Here is a 23,463-nt window from a genome sequence, read left to right as displayed (position 1 = left end):
CAGTCACGTGAGAGTCAGGAAATTCGAAAGAACGTGACTCTCTGTACTGACTCAATCTACGGCTGCCTGATCTCGAACTGGGGCTGCGTGAAGTTTCCAGGCTTCCTTTGGCACGAAATCTCGCTCTTCTTGATATGTATAAATTAAATAAAATCTATACATCAATCTATTCTTTTCTCTCTTTTTTTGCTGGGGAAGATTCACCCTGAGCTAACATCTGTTGCCAGTCTTCCTCTTTCTGCATGTGGGTCGCTGCCACAGCAGAACCACTGACAGACAAGTGGTGTAGGTCTGTGCCCGGGAACCGAACCCGGGCCATCGAAGTGGAGCGCACCAAATTTAACCACTAGGCCACTGAGGCTGGCCAACAATCTACTCTTGTTAAGTTAACCCCTCCATGCCTCACATCATGTCTATTAAAACGGCATTTTAATTTTGTAGGAAATAGAGTTTTGGCTTTTTACAAAGCAAGCAGCTTGCTTCTTTACTCAGAATTCTGAAAATGCAATTAAGTTCCAGGATTGTGACTGCCACAGTATTTTTACCAGCAGACATTATAATTCAAGTATCCGTGATTTTTATCAAGACTCTGACTCTATGAAAGGAAATAATAAAAGAGTATCTGAAGTTTCCTGGACTAGCATAAAAAAATAATTCAGTTCCCGCTGGGCTGTTCCTAACGGTGGACAGTGCGTGAGGACGCTCCTGCTTGATCTGAGTCCACCCGGCCGGAAGCTGTGTTTTGTTTCCATCCTTCTCTCTGCCTGGAGGGTCTTTTTAGGTAAAGACCATCCCAGGGGGCAAAGGAGCTTCAAGCTGTCGTCCAAGAATGACAGCAAACGCCTCCAGACGAGGCCGCTTCCCACGACCGGGATTCCTGTAACCAGCCAGACACTCTACGGTCCTCTGCGAGGCAAGACTCCAAATTCACTCCAAAAGCAACTGCCGTTAGTCCACAGAGTGGAACAGAGCAGGTTCCCACGGTCAGCTGCAGGCTCCTCCTCGCCATCTCGCTACGGTGCTGTCCAGACTGAAGAACGTAATTCTTTGTGAACCGTCAGTCAGCCCCGAAGTTCGCGGGCTGCGCTGCGGAGATCCTCAGCCGCTCGGTAGCAGTGTTCCAACAGCAGCTCCACGTCTTCTGTGCCGTCAGCCCCAGCGCGGTTCTCTTCAGAGACTTGCGGGTCACTCCATCTTGTCAGACAGAACTCTTCCAGCAACCCCTCTTCCTCCAAGACCTCCAAAAGCGACTCTTTAGAAATTTTAATATCCATTTCTACCTCTGGTAGACTTTTGCCATTTTGTAGTACACTGTGCAGTTTGCTGTCTACAGAAGGATGTTTGGGATCCACTGAAGCTTCCAGTGTCTCGAGGCTCAGTGGCTGCAAGATGCTAAGTTTCTGCCGATACCTCAGGAGTGCCTCTACAGCTCTAAATGCAAACGGGAGAGGGTGTGTGACAAGTCGACCCTCTCCAGCCAACTGTGAAGTGAGTCCCGGAATAGCCACTGCTCTAAGTTTGAATTACTATAATCTAATATCCGAAGACACTCTGGGGTTATCACAGCTTGCAAATACTCCATCCTCATGATAATCCTATTGTTTCTGGTTGTGGTGCCATTAAATGCTAGAACCTCACATCTCTGGCTTGAAGACCTAATTCTTGATATAAGTCAGTTTTCTCCCTTCAAAAGAAATAACATTTCCCTCTTCATCAAATTTTGTCACAGTAAATACTGGGGATACCGTGGCTAAAGCAGCTTGAGAGACATCAGAAGTTCGAAACCAGTGCGTTTCACCTGCCACCCAGAGCCCACGGCCTGCACGGCAGCACGGCCTGGCTCCCTCCCAGCAGTCCAGCTGTGCAGCCGCAGGGGTCAGGCCCAGGGCCAGAGTGCACAGGGGTGCCGGGCAGCCCTGCTGCTGGGGGAGCAGGTCAGGATCGACAGGTGTCTCAGGGTGCTGGAGCGTGGAGGAGAAGGAGGCGGCGGCAGACCCCAGCCCTTCGTGGCTCCTGGACCCCTCGCGAGCACCCGACGGGCAGTGGCTGCCTCTTAATCTTTAATTTTCCCCAGGAATGTGATTCTGGAGGGTGGTTCACAGGAGAACATGGGGCACCTCCACGTTGGTGTTTTATTATGGAAGTCCTCTGATCGGCTAATGCCATCTGCTAGGCCTCACTGCATCGCGGCTGGGTGTAATTTGAAGAGGAAACAGAACGAGAATCTTGGTCTTATATTCTCTGAACCAGGGTGGTTCATAAGAAGTCGCCATGCCAGAACGACTGTGGGGGCTCCTCCTGGCTCTTCCTCCAGCTGTGTGCAGCCTGGGCTGGGTCCTTCCTCAGTAAGGCAGCCGTGACCCTTGGTGGTTCAGCACAAGGGAAGCTGTTGTTTTGTTAGTTTTCTTGCTCGTTCTCCGCATTGAGGGCGGGCTGTCAGTGAGCCCCGCTCGTCGCAGTCACTCAGGGCCCCAGGCTGATGCGGGCTCCATGGCAAGCTGAGCTTCCTCTAGCGCGTGGCAGCAGGAAGGGGAAGAGCGTGTGGGCCACACCCTGGCTTTCCGAGCTTCCCCAGGAGTGCCGCCATCACCTCTGCCTGCATCTCATTGACCATGAAAGTGGCCTCGCCTGTGCCCAGTGGCGGAAAGATCTAGAATAGTCGTCAGCAGCCCTTCCACAAACACCATGAAAAAGCCACCCGGGAGCATGCATCCACCCCTGCTGATTCGTCTTGCCTCATTTCTGCCTGTTACATTCAAGAAATTCAGTTTCTGAGTGAATGTGGAAAGTTAGACACTGACTGGGACGGGAGAAAGGCAATGCTGATCTTGAGGCGTGTGGCTGTGCACTTGTCCTATGGTGAGGACCCCGCGCTGGAGAAATGGGGCGTCCTCTCGCCCCCGTTCAGGCCACGGCCTCCTCAGGGTCAGGAGGAAACATGTATAGACTTGAAATGGAGTCTTAATCCAGTCCCTCAGCTTGTGGTCTCTGTGTAGACTAGATTTTGGCGGAAGGTTGACTGCCGGTCTGAGATCTTAGTATTATTGTGATTATGACACTTTCTTCTCTATTGTTTCTAATTATTTTAACGAACAATTCCTAAAAGCTGCATCAGAAGTCATTTGAAAACTGTTGACTATTAAATTTTTAACAGTAGAGTTCTTTGAAATCCCATGAGGAATTATCTGTCATTTATATGCTTTATCTTTAGTAACTTTTCTGGATAAACTGTTGACCTCCCTTGATTTTGATTGCAGCATTTAACTTTTTAGATAAGCATAAAATTTTTTAGATAAGAATAAAATTAACTAGTTTTATTAGATAAGAATAAAATCTCCAAGTTACACATTTTGGAGCAGGCTCTTGTCCTCCTCGTTTTCCGTGTCAGTGTCCTGGGGCCGCGGTAACACATTCTCACACCATGGGCAGCTTCAGCAACGGAAAGTGATTGTCTCACTGTTCTGGAGCCCAGAAGTCCACGACCAGGATGCTGTCAGGGTTCTTTCTGAGGGCCTTTTTCCTGGTGGTTGGCTGGCAATCTTTGGTCTTCCTCGGCTTGTGGGGGCATCACCCCAGCCTCTGCCTTCATCTCCACATGGTGCTCTCCCTGCTGCCTCCTGTGTCCAGATTTCCCCTTTTCGTCAGAGCTGCTGCTTCTCCAGCACAGAGCAAAGCCACAAACAGATTAAAACACAGGGGTGTTTGTGATGGGCCAATACACTCAGAGCTTCAAATCTCCCTAAACGTTCACTGCAGGATTTTCCCTCCCACAGTTGAATGGAAGCTAATTTCTAAGAGATAAAGGGGAAAAAGAAACAATAGGATGCAGTTCAAATATTTATGAATGCCCCAAATTAAACACCCATTCTTTTACATTTGATTTTAAATCTTCAGCCTGATGTGAAGATGACCTCATCCTGAGACTTCCGTACCGGCGACAGCCGGCAGTCAGGGAGCCATCACTGTGCCTCGGGTGAACGCATCTCCACCTCTCAGCGCCCTGTGGGCCCGGGCACCGTTACCTCCACTGGACGGACGAGGAAGCAGAGCCACACAGCCGCCTCAGAGTTTGGTTCTCAAGCACAGAGCCAGAAAAGTCGTCACCAAATGAGAGCTCTGCATCCTCAAAATCTTGTTTTGTAGCCAACTCTTTTCAGACGGAGCAACCACAGTGGTCAGAGCAAGGGGCTTGGAGTCAGACAGACGGAACCTGGTCCACCTCTTGTTAGTCACGTGACCTCAGGCAAGGCAGTTTGCTCTCCTGGGCCTCACGTATCATTTCCAAAATTGGGATAATAATACTTTTCCCACAGGGTTATGATGAAAATTAAATGAGATAATATATACAAAGTACACTCACTACGGCAGAGGGAATTGCTGTCAAATTTATTCTTCTTGTTATACAACAGGTACAACATTCCTTTGAATTATGTTCAGATACATTTCCATGTCTCATAAATCTTATTAACTGGCAACGTCTCACACTGTGAGGAATAGGGCCCAAGTGCTTCAGAGAAGGGTCCCTGTCTGTTAGCACAGGAGACTGTTGCTTATCTATTTGTTTGAGATTGAAACAAGATAATCTCAAAAGCCAAGTTTTGCTGAGAAATAAGTGGTTTTTCATTTCTTTTAGCTTTATTCGTGTGCAGAGAATCAGGCCTGAATGTCTGGAATGTAAATTCCTTCCTTTGCAAAAGGGGGACACTTCTCTGAAGTCTCTCGCTGTCTGTCTGTCTGGACGGGACTTGGGACGGGTCGTGGAGGAAGTCGGGATTACAGGAGGACGCACAGCACAGGGAGGCAGGCGGTCAGCGGGTTGCCTTTTCTCCCAGGACTGGGAGCATGGAGGCACCTCGAGAGAGCCGGTGGGAGGAAGTACTTTCAGAAACACCTAGAGCAGGAAGCATTGAAAACAGCAGGGTTCGTGGCCAGCATCCTTGGTCTGGGTGTGATGGGGGAGGCTGCAGGCCTCTGGGAGGGGCCCAGTTTGGGGCTAATTGTCACACCTGGGTGGTGTGGGGACACAGGGCACGGAGGTGGCGGTGGCACGAGAAGGCCAGGTCCATGTGCCTTGGCCACACCCGGGTTCCTGGTGCTCAAGGCGGCAGACACATGCGGAAGAGTAAGCAGGGCACCAACGAGGCCAGAGAGCGGCCGAGGCCCGGGGTCAGAGAGCAGCGCAGGGTCTCCCACCCCAGAAACTGGTGACGGGAAGCAGGTTCCAGGAGTGGGTGCTGACGCGTGTCCTCACAAACTGTGACCATTCCAGCTGCACCTCAGTGACCACAGGGCCAGGGAGCAATCCAGGCCAGCAACCGCATGGCCCATCAGCGGGGAGCCCACACTGGAGGGTGGTCCGGGGACCTCCCCGCCCCTTCTTTTAGTGCCAGCTGGGAGGGGCAGGGAAAGAGCAGAACTCTGAAAGGCTGAAGCTTTTCCTGAGACATCCAGGCAGAGACCACAGAGATCAAGCCACGGGTCAGATGGTGACGGGACTGCAGCGAAATAGAGGGTATTCCCTTCTGCCCCCAGGGGGATGGTCCCCGGGTAGAGCAGGTAGACATGGGACAGGATGGAGTGCGGCTCCTGCATACATCTTGCCTCCCGTAAGGACCTGTGTGGGATGCCTAAAAATCAGTGGATAGAATGTATTTACATGAAGGATTGGTTACAACCCCTACTAAAATTACTATTAAAAGTTGTCTTGGGGGCAAGGCCATGAACCTACGAGAGAGGAAGAAGGTAGGAGTTTAGACTGTCATGTGGAAATGCAGAGAAAGAAAGAATCAGTGTGGAGCTCCTGGCATTCAAAATAGGCTTTTCAGATATACAATAAGACAGTAGATCTGGAGGTCAGACTTTATTAAGAAAAGAAAATATTTCCTGAATTTAACACCTACCTTTATCATATCAAGAGACAGACTTGGTGAACCAGGTCGTAGAATCTTGCTCTGTGTCCGGGATGGAGAAGAGAAAAGGGACAAAGAGAAGCCAAAAGGCTGCTCCTCCTGACTTGAGGGATTTTGTGAGTAATAAGAGAGAGAGAGAAATGAGGGAGGTGAGAGGCCAGGTCCCGCCCTCCTTTACCAGGCTCCAAGCAGAGCTTCAGGACTGTCGTTAGAAGTATCCCACAGGACGGGAGGCCCGGAGCGTGCGGCGGGTGCCATGTATCCGCTGTGCACAGAGACCGGGGGCCATCGGGAAGAGCCTGCAGAGTCCACTCCCACGTCGCACAGTGACGGCGTGGATGTCACAGCAGAAGACGGGAGAAGAGATGAGCTCTGTGAGTTGGCTGCTCTGGAAGTAGATGCTGAGACAGAGTTTGGGGTGCGAGATGCTTATTAGGAATCCATATCTGTGAAGAATGGGGGAGGAAGTGGGATTGGGCCAGGGGAGGAGTTGATGAGATTGTGATGAGACCCAGCAAAGCCTCGGCCCCCCAGGGGACTCTGGAGGGAGACTGGCCACCTGTGTTGTGCTGCGACCCACCGCGCTGGCCAGGTCTTTCCCCCCCGCCTCCATCAGGGCCGGAGAGGGGCTGCCCTGGGAAGCCTGGGACCTTGGTAAGATGTCTTTCTGCAGCTGAAGCAGATCCTGGAGGAGCTGTGGGCCAGAGACTGTCTGCTGACCATTCTCAGCTGCCGAGGCAGCACATCCCTCCCGGACTGGCTCCTGGGCAGAGATCCTGACGTCTGCTGCAGGAGTCTGCGTGCGGCCCAAGGCCGTCTAGCGAGCATCTGCTTCCAGCTGCTGTGCATCTGCAACCAGAGGGATTCTGAGACCAGCATAGATTTGAGGACCCCACCTTGCCACCCAAACCACAGCTATATTACTCACCCCACCCAGACGCCGTCTCTGAGCAGAGCAAAAGGGGATTGGAAACATTCACTGCAGTTTCTGAGCAGGGACTGAGTTACCCAAAGAGACTCGAAATGCTAGGACCGGGCTGAGGTTCCATACTTAGAGTAAAACTTGGATTTTCGTTTTCCGTTCTCTAGCGGGCTAAGCGGTCATCAGGGAGAAAACACCAGTTAGGGTCCTGAGGGATCGACATCTGGTCTGCATGTTTGTGGGTAGTGTGGAGGACATTTTATATTTGCTGCACTACCAAAGAAAAATAAGCCCCAGAAGTTCATTTAACAAGGATTCCGAACCTGGAGGACAAAAGTGAGCTTGGAGGAGGGTCAGGATGATTTTCTGAGAAGATGCGTTATGCAGTGGCTGGGTTTGGCTGGCGGACAGTGTCATTTTTCATTCTGGCTTGCCTCCTATATGAAGTTCTGAAATATTAGGACCTTACTCAGTCTCACTGGCCATAAAAATTACATGTTAAACAAAGCCCAAGATTTAGGAGCCTACGCATCACTTCTGACTTCCCGCTACCGTGAAAACCGCCCAGCAAAAACGTGGTTGTAGTTGATCTAGTTGCCCACGAATATTACAAACACCAAGATCTTTGGCAGCCAGAGACTAAAGAAAATGAAATCCATATACATCTCTTCATCAGCAAGCAAAAGCCAAACATAACACAATTGAAACTCTGGGATCAAAGGACGGCCAGCTGTGAGAGGCAGGCCATCTCCTGTGCGGAGCCCAGGCACAGCTCAGGATCACGGAGAGAGGCCGGGCGTCCCTCGGCCGTGCCAGCACGCTGAGCGGGAAGCCACAGAAGGAAATGTCAAAACCTGGGACCACTGTGGTCCTGATTCAGTTTAAACCTACACAGCCCTTCAAAATGCTCGACCGCTCAGCAGGATCCTTTCACCGTGGCGTGGAAGTCTGACTCCAGAAGGGGTCTAGGTTCCATTTCTAAATCCGGCCTTCTTTGGATGATGGAATGGACCCTCGAGGCCTTATTGTGTAACGTGAACACGTGCTCACAGGTGTGCAGGCACACCTTTCCAACCTCCCTAAAGTACCTGTAAGTGGACGCCCTTTCCTTTTGCTGTCTCCCCTAGAGCTCCGTCATGTTGCCAATAGGACTGATTTTCATAATGATAACAACGGCAGCTGACACTGAGCGTTCACTACATGACAAGCACCGGCCCGTATCAAGTTTCTCTCAATTCCTCCAACTCTTCATGAGACGCGCATTATTGTTATCGCCACATTACCCTGAAGAATATGAGGCTCAGAGAGATTAGGTGACTTTCCCAATGTCACACATTTAGGATACAACCGAGTGAGACGCCAGGAAGGATTCCTACATGACGAAAAGCTACTAATGATGCTGAAATTGGCATGGTTTTGTCTGTGAATTCTGTGGTGTTCTCTTAGCCTGGGCTACTGAGAAAGCAGAGCCTGAGGCAAGGAGCTATGGTACTTCCACCTGATTAGGAACGCATTTCCAGCTGTGAGGGACACGGACGCGAAGCAGCAAAGGAGGAGCCAATAGGAGACACGGGGGGTTGGCAGCTGCCACGTCAGACTGATTGTTCAAGTGGACAGGATCATTCTCCAGGAAGTCACAAAGCCGCATCTCAAAACTGTCCACCTGCAGGGAGAAAGGAAGAAGAATCTATCCACTAACTGTCTCCTTCTGTCGAAAGTCTCCTCGTGGGGCGTTAACTCCCCGCCTCACTTCAGTGTTCCCTGTGTGAGCCACAGCAGCGTCCTGGGCCTCTGTGTCTGGCATCAACACCCCCCTGGGTGGGAGATGAGAGGCAGGAGCTGCAGCTCGAGGGGAGGCGCTGACAGCAGGAGCCATCCGGAACTGCTGGTGCTGAGACAAGAGGTGGTGAGGCTGAGCGGATCTGAAGCGTTGCCTCAGAAGAGTAGGAGAGATGTTTGTCCTTCTGTCTGCAAGATGGAAAGAAGCAACTCAGTTCAAGAATGTTCCAGTGGTTAGGATGCCCATTCATCACAAAAATGCAGACGGCCAGCCTGGACTCCCACGTAGACACTGAAGTAAATTCTCAGGCCTTAGTCCAGAAAGCAGAGTCTTCAGGCACCATGGACAAACACAAAAAGGGCCAAAACTGGAGGAGAGGAAGATGAAAATACCACTTAGTCATGAATTCTTCCCAGAAAGTTAACCAGGGGTCCAGTCATTCCCTGGAGGTTCCCTGGAAGTGCCCGCTTTCCTGGGGTGGGGGTGCAGCCAGCTACGGCCTGGTTCCCTCGGGGCTGGTCCCCTGGACGCATGGAGCGCATGGCATAGCTCCCTGACCCACAGCCTGCTGAGGTCTTGCTCCCATGCGATGGCTTCAGAACACAAAATCCCCTTTGTTTGCACTCAACAAAGTAGTAACAGCCATAAGCCCACCTGGAGTCTGTGACAGTTAAAATTCAAACTCAGGGCTTTAGTTGAAATTAGTGATGACAGCGCTGGTGGGTAACTCCCCATAGGCCTGGAAGCCATCCCTGGAGCTCTGAGCGAGTGGAGCCTGATGAGGACGGTGCCTCTGACTGCTGGAGCCCAGCTCTCTGAACATCCTCATGGGAACGGCAACCGGGAAGTGTCTGTCATTTTCTATGGTGCAATGGGTGGCACTCTCTGCCTCACAAATCAGAGCGATTACCCAAACACGAAGAGGCAGATTCTAGGTAGCCAGAAAGACTGTCAGCAGCCCGTTTTGCCCGCATCCCTGTGCTGTTGGCTGTCTTTGCCTGGTACCTATGGGCCCCTTGCGGCCGGTCCCTGATATCTGCTGCTAGGCTTCCTTGACAGCAGCGTCAGAGAACAGTCAGACAGAACCTTGCAGGTCCACCCACCCTCCCTGCCTGGCCCTTCTCTGTGCAGTGGGTCCAACGCTGCCCCCATCACACATCTGCAAACACACCTGCCACATGGACTCACTGGCAGAAATAGCCACAGCAAACACAGTAACCCCACTCCCTAGGGATTTAATGCCAATTGATTGTGATAGAAGAGACCCCACATACAGCCCTGGCTCTCACATTAACCAACTGGGGCACTTTGAGGAAGCGACTTAATTACTTTGTATTTGGTTTTCTCATCTGTAAAAATAAAATAAAATAAAATAAAGAAAAAGCCATTAGACTCAGATAGGGGAAAGAAAACCAACACGTGGGAGCAGAGATAACGTCCAAAGAGCTTACGTTCAGTCTTTACGACAAACCTGCAAGATGTTTTGGTGATGAAGAAGCTGAGATCGAGGGTCAAGTCTTCCCCCGGATCACAGACAAGTTGCTGAGCCAGCATCTGAGCCAGTTTCATGCAGCCCCAGCGCTTGCTCTGTCTTTGTTTCTGTTTTGAAAACAAATTTTGAATTATGGAAACAAAAAGAATATTACCTGTGAAAAATTAAAATGTTTCTGGAAAGGCTAATATCTCCATGGACTACTCTCCCCCCCAACTCCTCCCGGACACACCGTCCTGCGTCACCACCCACAGCCTCTCTTCTCATTCCAGTGTGCACCCTTCCAGAGTTTTCTATGCATTTATACACTGTGCACGTAACTGTAGAAAGCATGCTATGTTGCTTACACATGTGTGTGTGTATTTTTCTACAAAAAATGACGGTATCATTCCACAAATATCTTTATGCAGCTTGCTTTTCATTAACAGTAGGTCTCGGAGATCTGGCTGTGTCAGCAGAGAGAGCAATCTCCTTCCTCGTAGCCACTGTGTAGTATTTCACAGCACAGAGACACAAGCTTGCTTAGCCATCCCCCACTGACGGGCATTTCTGTTCCAACATGGTCCTCTGTCCCCAGCTTCCACAGATGAATTCCACAGCCTCTTTTAGCTCAAAAGTTCTGTGGCATGAAGGAAATGAAATGAATATGAGGCTGGAGATGTAATAATTCACTTCCAAACAACGTGTCTATTGAGCAGTGGAGTAGCACCCAATTGTGAAACATATACATTGCTATTAAAACAAAAGAGCCAAAGAGACCCAGCGACAGGTCCAGACGGGAGAACGTCTCTCTGGTGACTAGAGCCGTACCAGAGTCTGCTCTGCGCTCTCGCAGCTGTGTGACTCAAGGCTTTGCGTGGGTGCTCTTGATGATAGCAATTTACCCCACCATAGCTGAGGTTTAACATGATGGCATGTGTCGTGCTGGGCGCCATGCATCCTTTATCATTCCATCCTAATGATAATCCTTTAGAGCAGATAATATTATGATCTGTTTCCATTTTATTGATGAAACAAATGAGGCTTAGAGAGGCTTAGTAATTTTGCCCAAGATCACAAAGTAGTGACAGGACCAAGTTTCAAATCCAAGTTGCCTGACTCCAAAAGTCCGTCTTCTTTCCACTGTCTGTTTTCAGTTCCTCTCACCTTAGTTTGTTCAGGAGGACCTGCTCGTAAAGCATGGGCTCTCCCTGCTGTGGAACCTGTCAGCAGCCTGTCTGCGCTCACCTCTTCAGCCCATCTCCGCCCCCTTCCCTGCCCTGGCGCTGGCCCTAAACCACTTATGATACCCCCACAACACATTGCTATGAACTTCTGCCCGTGCTGTTTCTTTTTTTCTGGAAGCTTCTTCCACTCTTTGTCTGTGCAACATCTGCTCATCTTTCAGCTCAAATATCACTTCCTCCAGGAAGCCTTTGCCCTGACATCCCCACCTCATAGTTGCCCGAGGTGGGTTAGGGACCTTTTCCCACAGTGCTTTGGACTTACCTTTCTCAGCGCACTTGACAGAATGAATCATAAGAATCTGTCACCTGCCCGTCTCCCTGTACTGCTCAGCGAGTCCCTGAGACCAGGAACCACAGCTTGCTCACAATTGAATCTCCAGCTCTATCATAGTGTCTGTACACAGTAGCCATTTAATAAATGCTCGATGACTAAATCTTAGAGCGATGACAAAAATAAACGTGGAAGTGGACCTTTAAGTTCCATACATGCTGATTGACCCCAGATGGTCACCCTAGGGCCCCACGCCCCCAGCGGTTAGCCTGCTGGCCGTCCTAACTCCTCACGCCCTGAGCATGCAGGAATTCTTCCCTGCCTGTGATGACATGGGGAGATTGTGGCAGACCGGCCGGGAAGCCTGGGAACCTTGGTGACTAAAACAAAACAGCCCGTCCTTATGTGGAGTCTACATTTATCTCATCTACAAGGATGGGGCTTTCCTCTGCTCCATGCGAAGCAGGAAGAATAAAATGCTAAGAAAGAAAAGGGAGCTGAATTTTACTGAGGAAAAAATAAATTGATCCTAGAAGAAAATTGATGACGATCTCCTGGTAAATGTCAAGGAAAAGGTATCACTCAACTGCTTTAAAGAATGAAAATCAAAAGACCAAACCAGAATGTGGGGAACATAAGTGGATCTCGCGGATGATAAATCGCTCTCCTGTATGCACTCTTCTCTTTTCAGTTACAGATCGTTTGATGAAAAGAATCTGTTTATTCCAAGTTTGCCAACATAGTTTTTGTTTTGACAGTTCAAGGAATGTGTCATCTTTCCTCTAATGGCCTTCTAAGCCTCAAGATGTGGAAATTTGGTATTCTAGACAATGTTTAAAAAGTATTATGGAACTGGAACACACAACTTGTGTTAACTAAATATTAGGAAGAAAAAAGTAGACAACGGCATCAGAAAGAAATTAACGTATACTCCAGACAGGGCTGACATCTCCATCTGATTATTCCATTATCATTAGAAATAATAGATAGAAATAATTATGTCTACCTTTTTTTTTTTGCGGGGGAAGATTCGCTCTTCACTGACATCTGTTGCCAGTTGTCTTCCCTTTTTTCTCTCCTCTAAAGCCCCAGTAGATAGTTGTGTCTAGTTCTAAGTTCTTCTAGCTCCTCTGTGTGAGCCGCCACCACAGCATGGCTGCTGACAGACGAGAGGGGTGTGGTTCCACGCCTGGGAACTGAACCTGGGCCACCAAAGAGGAGCACGCAGAACCCAAACCACTAGGCCATCATGGCTGGCTCTGTGGCGGCTTTTTACTGAGTGCTGACTCCATGCTAGGCACTGTGCTAGGTTCTGGTAATGCACAGGAAGCCAAACAGGTACATCTTGCCCTTGAATAGGTAGAGATTAAACACAGGTGTTTATAGATAATTATAAAGTTTAGTAAGAAGAGAGGGTTTTAAAGAAAGAATGATAGGGGAGACCTACTCTACCTTGATAATCAGGGAAGACCTCTCCGAGGAGGTGATATTTAAGCTGGGACCTGAAGAAGGAGAAAGAGGCAGCCGGTGAACAGTGGCGGGAGAGGAATTCCAGGCAGAGGTCACAGAACGTGCCGTATCTTGATGCTGGAAAGAGCTCAGTCTTTCCAAGGAACTGAAGAAGGCTGTGCATCAGCTGTTTTCCTGTTGGTCCTCAGATCAGCTCCTGCCCCTGCCCCAGCCCTGGCTTGCTCGTGTTACCTGCTGTGCTGTCCGGCTCTCTGGTCAGGTGACCCTGCTGAGCAAAGCCCACAGACGGGACTGCTGGGAGATTGGAGGGTGGGTGAAAGGGAGAAGCTGGGATATTTCTACCTCTTTTTCCCTGGTTCAGGAGAGTCTCTCCAGCAGTGGGGATGTCTTCTCTGTGGCTTTAGAGTGTTTTGGCTTTGGGAAAACATGGTGATAACCCTGTCTTTATTTGGGGACTAGGATAATTGGCTGGGGACACAATCTATAGTTTAAGGATTGTACACGAATGTAGTTGTGGTTGCAGTCAGCGTAGCTGCTTCCTTCTGGAAGGTCATAAGTTTATAAGAAATGGAAAGGCTAACAAATTGCAGCATTCAACATTAAATTTCCATCCTTTTCTTTTCCCACTAAAAGAGAAAAAGAATACTGTGACCCATTTGTGGAACAGCTTACGAAGCTGTCAAAGTTTGGGTCAGGGCAGCCAAGCTTTCTAACCGTGACCCACATGATCAGAAACCCACATGGAAGCAGCTGCCTGAAGTTTTTTTTTTGGCTAACGACAGGGAGCAGAGAATTCTACTCTGGACGCCAGAAAATTGCACATGACCTGGAGTGTACGGTACTTATACACTCATAGTGATAGTTATCACCACTTGGGCACTAATTCTGTTCTAGATACTTTACATATAACATTAATTTTCATGATAGATCAAAATTACCCTCAAGGTTGTTAGCATCATTGTCACCATTCTGTAGAAAAGAAACGGAAGGTTGGGAATGTTATGAAACTTACTAAAGGTCAAAGAGATGGTAATTTGATACAAATTCACATCTGTTTGGCTTTAAAATCCACATCACTGTCCTACATTACAGTATCTCCTTTTTGTCAGTAATTTCATAATTGCTCGGTTTTGTGGTGGAATTAAGCATTACAAAACCATGGTTTGAATTATATTCGGCTTTAAAGAGCATCAGCAATTGAGCCAACACTGTTAATATGAGACTGGTGGCAGTGAAGTAGAAGCCAAAAGGGTGTTAGATCCTATTAGTCTATGCATCTATGGGGCAAGTGAATAGATCTCCAAAAATTGTTGTTGTTGTTTTAAATAAAATTTCAGGTGGGTTGCACTGGCCTGGGGCAGTGTTGGAGCCCAGATCCGTCCTCTGAGTGTCCTGCTCAAAGCTGCACACCTTAGCGCAGAGGAGGGTGTCTGGTGCTAACTCCAGCCAACTGCCGTGGCTCTCTGGAGCGCTGTGTGACCGCTCTTCTGGGAGTGAATCAGCAGGTAAGAGTCTCTGACATCTGCCATGACTTTGGAGTAGGATGGGTGCATGTTCCACATGGTGGAAACGCGTGCTTGCCGTCCGCCTTATCCACCCATTGCTGGTGCTGCAAATCTCTTCACGCTTTGTCTCTTTCTTCTACTGAACTTCCCAGGCCAGTTCCTCGAACGCTTACAAAACAAATCACTCTCGTCAGGATACTGGATGGGTGGTTAGGGAAAAAATATATCTTTTTGTTCTTGAAATACAAAGCTAGGAAGAAGGAAAGAGGGGAGTTCGATAATGTTTGCTGATAGAGCGCACACAGGCTGAATGAACTGATACCAGCACACGACACTTACCGAAGCTGGAGAGGAGCAGCTGGGCAGTCGCCCCTCTGCCTGTGGCTCCCTGGACCTTGCAAAGTCATCTAGCAAGACTGCAGTCTACACTCTGGGCTAAGAAGCTGCATGCCTAAGGAAGCAGCAGTGTCAGCTCTGGGGTGATGAGCTCCTGGGGTCCAAGCCTTGCTGGACCTCCCCAGTTCTGTCTTAGCATTCACGGTTGGAGCAGTACCAGATCCTCCTGGGCAGGAACAGGAGTTCAGGCACAAGTCCTGCAATTTCAAGTGTCTGGTGTGTGCAGCCTTGGCCTCTGGTCCTGTGCATCCACCCCAGTCTTCTCTCAGGATGTTTGCCAAACAGTCCCGCCCTGCAGGAAGTCAGCTCCCTCTGGGAGGCCTGCCCTTGGGTAGTGTCAGATAACTAACCTTTATGCCGCAGCATCAACCCTCTGAGGATCAGCTGGAACTGAGAACATCTTGTCAGAATGTGTTTGGCTGGGTTTTTGCCAACACATCAAGTGTCTTGGCCTCTCGTATTTACGTTGACATCCTGTTGATCAGAAGAAATTGATCAAATCAAAAGCCTTCGTTTCATGGCTCCGCGTCATTCTCCCCAACACTTCTCCTGTCTAAATTCTTGGTAGTTTCGTCATAAGCCAATATGGTTCTTCCAAGAGCCCGATCGCTCAGTTTCTTTGAATTCCTGTTCTCCAGGGATTTTGTCCCTTACCCTGCCCCAGCCACCCACTCCCACAGTCATATTGTGAGTCTTGTTATCTATTACCAATAATAGCCACTCCTTCCTTATCTCCACCTCACATCCCCACCTCTTGTCTTTCCCCTCCCTCCCTCTAAAGTTCAGCTTTAACAATCCTCTGACCTCGTCAGGACTTCAGACCGTTGGTCTTAGTACCCTCCTCCCGTTCACGTCCCTCCTCTCCCGTCTTAAAGCCTGTGACAACCACTGTCATCATTTCTGCGCATGTTCCCTCAATTCCTTTGCCTCTCTCTCATGTTAACTTGGAAAAACACAACGCTGATTAAATCTGACTCTCCACATGCTCTGCACAGCCTGTGGCTGAAGGAGAGGGCGCCACCCTGTTATTAAATTCACAACCACCAACATCAAAGAGCCAAGGCTGCCTGGCGATCCCACTGTATTCCCCTGCTCCATTCACCATTCAACTTTCCTAAACAACCATTTTCCACGTCTCCTGTCTTGTCAAGCCCTTAATGAACTTCCTCCTCCATCCTTGCCCTCAGATCATGACCTTCCTTCCTAGTTCCTTAAGAAAACTGAAGACTCAGAAGAAAACTTTAGGCTCTGGCTGCACATTTGCCCACATGGCGGCTTCTGCACCCATGTCCGTCGTCTTTCTGACTCTTGCTAGAGATGGGCGATCCACGCACCTGTCTGAGGCCAGCACTGCCAGCCTCTTTCACGCATATGTGAAGACGTCGGTCCAGGAAACTCCTCCTCCTCCTCCGGCACTATATTTTTCTTCCTCACTGGATTACTCTTATAAGATACTAAACATTGTATTACTTCTCCATTAAAAGTAAATAAATAACTCTTTTGGTTCCCGTCCCTTCTATAGCTACTGTCCCGTTTCTCTGTTACTTTTAGTAGCAAAATCCCTCGAGGGAGTTATCTATTCTTGCTCTCTCCAATTCCTCTCCCCTTCTGCCTTGAATAACCCACTGCAACCAGGGTCTTGCCCCCAAGACTCCACTGGCGCTGCTCTCGTCCACATCACCGATGACTTGTCATCACAACATCCAGCGGGCGACCTCGGGAGCCTGCGGCACAGTTGTCCTCATCCTTCTCCCTGAGAAACCTCCACTTCACTTCCAGGTCACTATACTCTCGGTTTTCTTCACACCTGACTGGTCAATTCTTATTTTCCTCCACTGATTTCCTCTTTTTTCCCAGACTTCTTAACACTGGAGCCCCAAGGGCTCAGCCTTGCACCTCTCCTCTTTCCCATCTACGCTGACTGCCTTGGGGACCTCATCTAGTCCCTGTAGACTTTGTTGGCTGGGTCTTGCTTGACCTGTAACCTAAGGCTGGTTTAGTCCCTAAGGAGTCGATATGCTGAAGTGTAACTGAATTCTCCAGGGTCCTCTCTGCTCCTCCACCCAGGTTAGTCAGAACTGTACATCTCCCAGCCAAGGGCAAGCTCTGGTGACCTTCAGTTTATTCTCCAGTAATTAGGGTCACCAGGTGAAACACGGTTGGGGCATACTGATACTAAACGCGTATTTGTTGTTTACCTGAAATTCAAATTTAACTGGGTACCCTGTTTTTATTTGCTAAATCTGGCAGCCCAACCTATATTTACTTTTTGCCCTTCATCATGGAATCTCACCCTCCAGGGGCATTACCGAGAGTTTGGCCAAGAGCTCAGGGACCCTATGCAGACGTGTGGACCTCTGGATCTCTAGGTAGCTTTTCCTCCACAGGACTCTGCCTTACAGACTCTGCCTCAACCTCCCCAAATTCCAATCTCTGCCTCTTCAACTCACTAGGAAGACTGCACTCTTCTGGCGCCCTCATCCTTTGCTGCCACCCATAGAGGATGCCCCAGCAGAGAGCTAACAAAATTCTATTAGTAAGGTTTTGATTTAAAATATGTATGAGATTTGGTTAAATTATTTATTGAGATAATCATGTCATTTCTCCTTTAACCATTTGACAGAGTAAATTATGTATATATATAGTTTTTAATGTTGAAAAATTATATTCGTTAGGCATTAGGAATCCAAATGGCATTTTCAGGATTAAGGTTTTTAAAAATATGCTTATCACAAAAACACAATTTCTATATGTTTCCTTAAAAAATTAACAAGTTCTCACAATACACGACCTTTGAACTGGCCGAATTTGTTGCGCATCTGGGAGATTCCAGAGGTCGGGAGCGGACGCACAGTGCTTGTGAAGTTATCACAAAGTTTATCTGAGAGAGGAGCCTGTCAGCAGCAGACCTGGGCCTTCCCGCCTTCCCACAACCGCGGAACCGACTGTAGAGTTTGTTCTTTGTCCCAGGTGTTTTATGAATCCTTTTCTTTGTTTTTCCCACAAGAACAAATTGAATATTTTATTCTGAACAAAATCCAAAATTATAAATATTTTTTAAATCTTTTCAAAAATTGTATAGCAACAGCATATATTTAATGCATGATCAGTGTGCATTTAAAAAATTTTTTACAGTGTTACTGAGCTATAACTGACATACAACATTGCCTAGGCTTCAGGTGTGCAACGTGATGATTCGATATATGTACATATCGCGAAATGATCACCACAATGTTTGGTTAAATCCATTACCTCACATAGTGATGGTTTTTTTCTTGTGATGAGAACTTTGAAGATCCACTCTCTTAGCAGTTTTCAAATATGCGATTTGCTAGGGTTGTTAACTACGGTCACCACACTGTCCGTTTCACGCCCAGCGCGTACTTGTCTTATAACCGGGAGTTTGTAAGTTTGGCCCCTTCTCGCGAGTCCTCTCGTGCAGACCCCTCCTCCTTGGCGGTTTGCTCGCTGCTTCTCTTCACTTTCTGACTCAAGTTGCCAGGCCAGCCTTCCCGCCTCATGAAAGCATTCGTGCCGCAAGCATTAACATTTACTGTATGCAGAAGATATTAAAATCTCTTCCTGTTTCTTTGGGTTCTGACTGCCATGGCCCCTAAAAGAAGCAATTCGAAGAACCACATTTTCCCCAACTCCCAACTCTTAGTCTGACAAAAGGATTTCCCCCCAAATTTGTCAATTTATTTATACAAAAAGTCCCATAAAAATCAAATCAGGTTATCGCACTTTTAATAACTTCCCTGTCATAAAAGGAGTAAATTCCATGAAATTGGGACTACCTCAGGAAATTTCCAGTCCTCTAACTTAAGTTTGAGATATGCTTTTTCAGTTCATTCCTGATTTAACCTGAATGTGTACATTGGCCTTTTACACTTTTGACTACATTAAAAAATCTATAGGGGCAGGCCCGGTGGCATAGTGGTTAAGTTCTCTCTCTGTTTCGGTGGCCTGGGGTTCACCAGTTTGGCTCCCGGGTGTGGATCCACACACTGCTTGTCAAGCCATGCTGTGGCAGGTGTCCCACAGAAAACAGAGGAAGATGGGCACAGATGTTAGCTCAGGGCCAGTCTTCCTCAGCAAAAAGAGGAGGATTGGCAGCAGATGTTAGCTCAGAGCCAATCTTCCTCACACACACACAAATTTATTTATTACCATGAGTATAAATGTTTCCTGGTGCCCTTGGGTTCAGGATTTCAAGGTCATTCTGTCCCCTCGCTGCCCTTGCATGTGTGAGGTTTTCACCTGGATGCGGTGGCTGTTGATCTCCCTCTGTGGATAGTTCCCCATTTTCCTAAACATGTATCCAGGGCCCGAGGCAGCTGCTGTCCCACGTTGCTGAAGCCAGAGTTCCAAACCTGTGAGGGGGTGACTGAGGGCCAGGACATGACCTCACAGAGCCCCACGCCCCGCGACTGTTGTGGCCTGCCCGCCGGGGCCCTGTCCAATGCTGATGGTGTTTCCCCCTCGCTGGTATCCCCAGCCAACCTACAGCCGCGCTGCAGAGTGAGTGTAGAGGCCGCACGGTTTACCGGTCTGTGTATGGGCTCTGGGAGTGTCCTCCAGGCCACACGCTGGGCCAGTAGTTTTCAAACATTTATTTGTTCAGGTGGTTTAAGGTTCTCTTCAAATATGATCTTACGTCGTAGCCCAAAGGTAAACCAGATGACAAGGTGGTGCTCTGGGCGATGTGGGGATGGGGCCTGCAGCCGTCTGCTCAGTGCTCCTCACCCCTGCCCCTGCCTGGTACGGTCTGGGTGGAGGCCTGGGTAAGGTCTCGAGAGGGCAGAGTCTCGAGTGGTAGACTTCAGGCCAAGTGGTTCTGTCAGTATGCTCTGTTTGGCCTGCACAGTGTGGTCCTTCATTGTCTTTTTTCCCAACTGCTTTATTTTCACAATAATCGCAATGAACTCTTCCGGCTGCTTAGCTGGACACTTACACCCACACTTCTAGGTACTGCGTGTTCACGGCCATTTGGGGTTCGTTGGCGTGGACATTTTCTACTCACTTCCTGCCATGGAAGACGAAGATTAGACCCTCTTCCTTTTTCTCCCCAAATCTCCTTCTCGTATCTTCACAGCATAATTACATTATAATTTTTAATTTAATCAATATCTGGCTTTCCTCTTATTATGACAATGTAAACACTGTTCACTTCTGAGTCACATAGTGTATTAATTTTGGTAGAACTTTTAATCTTTTGAAAGCTAATAAATGTTTTTCAAATTCATTTGCTTAGTTTTCTGTACCTTAATTTCTTCCACATATTCAAAAGCTTGTTACATACTTGAATATATAATTTCTCAAATGCTCAAACACGCCAGAAAATACCTGTTGCGCTCCCCTCTGGCCCCCACGTGCCCCCTCCTGCTGCTCCGGTCTGGACCTCTTGCTGTGCTGTCCGGGTCTGCTGCACAGCTGCCATGGGGGCTTCATCCTCTTCCGTTTGGGATCCCTGTGTCCTCAATGCACGTTTTCTTATTTCTTCGTTTGTGTCTTCCTTTTGCTGGAGCACATGCTCTGATCAGCCTCCTGAAAAATGGTGCATGGGAGGTAAATACCGAATCTTTGCTCTCTGAAAATGTCTTATTATATCCTGACACCAGATTAAATACAGAATCCTAGCTTGGAATTAATTTTCCATCAGAAATTTGACGACTCTCTTCTGCTGTCTCTAGCTTCACCCCTCACAAGGATGGGGACTGCTGTGTGTCCTTCCCTTCCCTCTCTGGGCATCACTCGGCCCTTTCAGTCTGGGAACTCAAGTTCCTTCAGTCCTGAGACATTTTCAAGTATTAACTGAATGCCAGAGAGGGACATTAACTAAGGACACGTCAAAGGACTGATTGTCTGTAGATAATAACAGTGATGACTACGAACAGGCAGAATCAGCAAATTAAAATAGCAATAAATATCCTGAAGCAGTCCAAACACCAAATGCTTTGACGTTTAATTTTTGAAAAGAATTCCTCTGTGGAATTACGTACTGTCCCACCTAGGGGCTGACCAACGCTCTCCTGGCCTGGTCTCCCCACGTGGAGAACGCCAGCAGGAGGGGCGCGCCGGCCTCTCTCCTCCCTGCTCACTTCCTTCCTCCCGTAGGAGGGAGATTGATGACGTGACTGGTGGGGATGCTGAGGAGGAACGGAGCGTCCCCGCTCCTCACGTTCTGGCCCCTCCCTGTCTCCACCAGCCCTGCCACAGGTGGCACGCATTCATTTTCTCTGCCTGGTATTTAGAGACTTGTCCCCGTGGGGAGGCCTACCATCGTCCTTCCTGCTTGTCACTGGGTGTGAATGTTGTCTAATTAAGGGGACTGTGCTAGGAAGTCCAGTGTGATCACACACCCTCACTGTGCATGCAAACGTCTGTTCACTAATAAGGTGCCGTCCCGTCTCTGCACAAGTGGCTTTCTGCCTATCTCTCAGTGGGCTCTGAAGTCGAGAAGGAAAAGAAATGTCATTGTCCCCCAAAATCCCAGCACACGCATCACTGTGCATAGCGTATATATATATACACACACATATATATTATGGCAGAGGATTATTTACCCCAAATCATGGGTGGTTTGAGGGATGCAAGAACAATTGTGATATTGCTTGGTTTTCCCTTTCTTACTGACTTTGAAACCCAACATCCACATCATTTGTAAAACTACCATATGTTGTGCCCAGCAGCAGCTGAGAGCAGTGAACCTCAGATTTTCCAGTGTGTCCTCGTAGCCCTTGAGTGGTCCTGTCGAAGCGACAGCAACCTTTCTAGTTACTAACATCGGAACATCTGAAGCTGCTCTCGCCACGATGAATTCCCATAGGGCTCAGTTTCATGACAACACTCACCTGAATGCACTTGTGTGGCTGGAACATATTTCTAAAATAACAGCTGAGTGGCTGCTATCAATCTAAATAGGACTCAGACCCACTAGCCTTTTTAAATTTCGTGTTTGTTAAAAGGGTTTATGACCCCATTACCTTTTCAGTGTGACAAACTTTCCCCTATGACAAATATATAGAAAACCCCAGCCTTGTAGATATGCTGCATAACCAGACCATAAAACAGAAAAAGCGCCGTCATATTTTTTCTCATACCTAAAAGATTCTTTTCGTTCATCCTCTTTATTAATTCATTGAACAGACAATGTGTGTTTATCGGGTGTTGAGCACTGTGCTAGATACTAGGAGATAGCAATGTCATCGGGGGGAGACCTCCGCAGACCATCATTGCAGCCACGGAGCATAGTGCAAGCTGTGTGAAGGCAGGTACAGGCTGCTTTGGGAGCTCAGAGGAGGGAGTGACTTTCTTTGGCCAGAGGAGCCTGGAAAGGTTTCCAAAAACCCAGATTGCTATATCTTCTTGAGTTTAGCAATCTCACAATTAACTTTCCATATCAATTAGATTTTGACCAAAAGGCAACTATATAAACAGATATACTAACAAAGATTTGTATGAGACTTTGATATGTTAAAGTTATTTGTGTTAGATATCATGACAAATGTAATGAGAAAAAGGAGTTACTAAAAAGCAGAGCAGAACAGGACTAAGACTGTGTGTTATATTCCATTTAGTATCATGTTTGGTCCCCACAAATGTGACTTAGAAAAGACCAAAGAAAAAGTAGCAATTACCTATTTTTTTCAGAATGCAAAAAGAAAAGTCTGATCTGGGAAAAAATTTCTTGCAGAACTCCAAGTCAAAGTTACATATTTGAATAGCAGAATTGGTCTGTGAGCCATTCTATTTGGAAATACTGGTCAATTAATTAAATCATTTGCTCATATAACATTTATTAAACACTTACTACATACTATGTGTGAAAGTGCACTAAATTCATGCAATGGTAGAAAAAATAACATTCCTACCTGTACATGGCTGATCACGTAAATCGATGAATCCAGCTGGCTGTTCTGCAACAGAGGGAGACGGACCCCATGGTAAAATGCAGAGTGCGTATCTTACCCAGAGAAATTAAAATTTAAACTTAAGAAAATGGGCAGATGAACTAAAACACATTTGTTAAGCAAGTCTAGCCGCTGATTAGTTTGAGACTCTTGGACTCAGATACCAATATGACGCCATCCCCATCCGTGGAGTCCCCAGGCTGTTGGAGGAGACAGACTGTGAAGAACCTCCATGCCGGGAGGCTGTGTGCTGGCGGAGGGCGGCTTCTCAACGCCTTGGGAGCTGGTCCACTGCCTGGTCAAGATGGGCAGAGAGGGCTGTGACCCGGGTGTCACACAATCGCTCCATCAAGAATCCTACCTGTTACCACGTGAATGATCCCTCAAGTAGACTTCAAGTTTTTCTCCCAATAGTTTCATTGTTTTTGGCCACAGCTTATTTTCTTTCATTACATATTCTATTACCATTTGCATATACTGAAAATCTACTGAATTTTCTCCTCTAGCAATTTCAATTGAATAAATTTTGGGTTTTTCAGTTACACAAATAAACATCACACATGTGGACAGCTTAGCCAA

At 47.9% G+C, this 23,463-nt stretch overlaps 2 long non-coding RNA genes and 1 pseudogene across 3 annotated transcripts; all 3 read right to left on the bottom strand.

Moving 5' to 3' along the window:
• Positions 1-777: 777 nt before the first annotated feature.
• LOC103557407 (magnesium transporter MRS2 homolog, mitochondrial-like) lies at positions 778-2,185 on the bottom strand (annotated as a pseudogene).
• A 2,182-nt stretch (positions 2,186-4,367) lies between these two features.
• Positions 4,368-15,837, bottom strand: LOC139083659 (uncharacterized). 2 transcript variants are annotated; one of them, XR_011540559.1, is made up of 10 exons: positions 15,776-15,837; positions 14,915-15,445; positions 14,481-14,743; positions 10,451-10,722; positions 10,083-10,210; positions 6,838-8,978; positions 6,560-6,758; positions 6,088-6,355; positions 5,901-5,951; positions 4,368-5,627 (listed from the first exon to the last, which is right to left on the bottom strand). It is a non-coding gene; the product is annotated as an uncharacterized lncRNA (long non-coding RNA). The 2 variants fall into 2 exon arrangements; XR_011540560.1 differs by lacking the exon at positions 14,481-14,743 and having other exon boundaries at positions 15,776-15,817.
• Positions 15,838-17,600: 1,763 nt separating this feature from the next.
• LOC139083660 (uncharacterized) lies at positions 17,601-23,179 on the bottom strand. Its single transcript, XR_011540561.1, has 2 exons — positions 22,846-23,179; positions 17,601-20,518 (listed from the first exon to the last, which is right to left on the bottom strand). It is a non-coding gene; the product is annotated as an uncharacterized lncRNA (long non-coding RNA).
• Between the last annotated feature and the right edge of the window lie 284 nt (positions 23,180-23,463).

The sequence above is a fragment of the Equus przewalskii genome, chromosome 5, assembly GCF_037783145.1.
Source record: "Equus przewalskii isolate Varuska chromosome 5, EquPr2, whole genome shotgun sequence".
Lineage (NCBI taxonomy): Eukaryota > Metazoa > Chordata > Mammalia > Perissodactyla > Equidae > Equus > Equus przewalskii.
The sequence above is the reverse complement of the archived record's forward strand: the minus strand, read 5'-3'. Positions and strand labels throughout refer to the sequence as shown.